Source organism: Schistocerca americana, chromosome 4 (assembly GCF_021461395.2).
Source record: "Schistocerca americana isolate TAMUIC-IGC-003095 chromosome 4, iqSchAmer2.1, whole genome shotgun sequence".
Lineage (NCBI taxonomy): Eukaryota > Metazoa > Arthropoda > Insecta > Orthoptera > Acrididae > Schistocerca > Schistocerca americana.
In genome coordinates this window covers 653570473-653572809 of record NC_060122.1, presented here as the reverse complement: position 1 = coordinate 653572809, position 2337 = coordinate 653570473, and the positions used below count along the sequence as shown (strand labels likewise).

The following is a 2337-nucleotide window of genomic DNA, read 5'->3' as shown; positions in this document are numbered from 1 at the left end:
CCACTTAACATAACACCCTTATTTCGATGTTGTAATGTGTAAAAGGTGCTAGGTAGAAATTCATCACGCCTGTATAGCTATTTTACGCCAATAATAAATCTATAAAACTGTTGTGTCTGTCTGTCGTTGACCACATTAATAACTAAAACTTCTAGACGAATTTTCATGACGTGACGCTTAGTTTGGGGCACCGTATGGGCTTAAGTTCATCAGAATTTAACCACAGAAAAGAAGGTACGGTGATTTACAGTTTTAGTAAACTTTTCTTGTCTGTCTGTCTATCTGTGTGAACAATCTAATCTCCAAAACTATTACACGATTTTTGTAGGATTTTCACTGGTAATTTCACCGTAGATAGATGCACCATACAGGACATATTTAATCGAAAGTGAATAACTAAAATAAAAGAAACTTCATGGCAGATTAAAACTGTGTGCCCGACCGAGACTCGAACTCGGGACCTTTGCCTTTCGCGGGCAAGTGCTCTACCAACTGAGCTACCGAAGCACGACTCACGGCCGGTACCCACAGCTTTACTTCTGGCAGTACCTCGTCTCCTACCTTCCAAACTTTACAGAAGCTCTCCTGCGAACATTGCAGAACTAGCACTCCTGAAAGAAAGGATATTGCGGAGACATGGCTTAGCCACAGCCTGGGGGATGTTTCCAGAATGAGATTTTCACTCTGCAGGCTGTGGCTAAGCCATGTCTCCGCAATATCCTCTCTTTCAGGAGTGCTAGTTCTGCAAAGTTCGCAGGAGAGCTTCTGTAAAGTTTGGAAGGTAGGAGACGAGGTACTGGCAGAAGTACAGCTGTGGGTACCGGGCGTGAGTCGTGCTTCGGTAGCTCAGTTGGTAGAGCACTTGCCCGCTCAAGGCAAAGGTCCCGAGTTCGAGTCTCGGTCGGGCACACAGTTTTATTCTGCCAGGAAGTTTCATATCAGCGCACACTCCGCTGCAGAGTGAAAATCTCATTCTAAAATAAAAGAAATTCGTACATGTGTGTGTGTGTGTGTGTGTGTGTGTGTGTGTGCGTACATGTACGTTTCACATCTCCTCCGAAACCACTGGACTGATTTTAACCAAGCTTGTTAGATATATTACCTACTGTCCGGAAACAATCAGCGTGCGGATAAGGTTGGTTGGTTGGTTGGTTGGGGGAAGAGACCAAACAGCGAGGTCATCGGTCTCATCGGATTAGGGAAGGACGGGGAAGGAACTCGGCCGTGCCCTTTCAGAGGAACCATCCCGGCATTTGCCTAGAGCGATTTAGGGAAATCACGGAAAACCTAAATGAGGATGGCCGGACGTGGGATTGAACCGTCGTTGCGGATAAGGAGCAACTGTTTATCAAAGCGGTGAGGTATAGGTCGTGGCGCTCGAATACCCAGATTCTATTTATCCAGTATTTGAGAATGGGTGCACTAGAAAATTTGCAACAAACTTTAGGAATAATTTCAGACTTTTCCCAAAAATTTTTACCCTGTCATACGTCACATCATGATGAAAGGAAAACAATTTAATGCTTACTGCATATTCGCAGTTCATGCAGTAAAACTATCCCATCAGGCAAGGCGCAATGACGCTTACATCTATTGCTTTTGTGCTGCTAGATCTATTCACAACACATTTAGCGTAATCCACATACGCTGCTGAATGAAGCTACAAAATCATTTCGTTGTACAACACATAGGTCAGGAGATACAAGGAGCAGATGAACAGAGAACTGGAGGAGATGGACAGAGCGAGGAAGAAAGAGGAGATGGACATACAAATGGCAGAGGAGGAGATGAAAAGAGGAGCTGGAGATGGGCAAAAGCGGGGGAGGGGGATTACCATACGGACGGAGAGAGCGCAGGAGGAGATGAACAGAGAGCCGGCGATGGAGGAGCTGGACAGAGGTAAGGGTGAGGAAGGACACGTGTAGAGAACAAAACGCTTTAAATGTTCTCCTGTGGCAGCATTTAGAAATTAATTTTTGTTGTGACCCTAAAATGCCTCGTTCCACATCATTGCGATTTATCATGGAACATGAAACTGACTACCAAGATAAATAACTAGTATCAATCTGGAGTAAAGTACTGTATGACATAGATTTAAAGATCGAGATTCGTTTCGTAAATTCACTCGAATGAAACATGAGATTTTTCAAACATACTACAGCTTTGAAAATGATGTTCATTGACATGATACAAACATGGGACACCCAGAAAATCAAGAGACAGGTGTAACCGTTTACATAATGTGTCGTAATAACAAAAACGCCCAGTGTGTAACTTGTGTTTACTTTGACTGGTAGTCGCTTTAAGATTTATGGCCACTAGGGAAACACTCCAGTC

General features: G+C 43.9%; 1 non-coding gene across 1 annotated transcript; it reads left to right on the top strand.

Moving 5' to 3' along the window:
• Positions 1-834: 834 nt before the first annotated feature.
• Trnae-cuc lies at positions 835-909 on the top strand. The gene has a single exon. It is a non-coding gene; the product is annotated as a tRNA-Glu (tRNA).
• Positions 910-2337: the final 1428 nt, after the last annotated feature.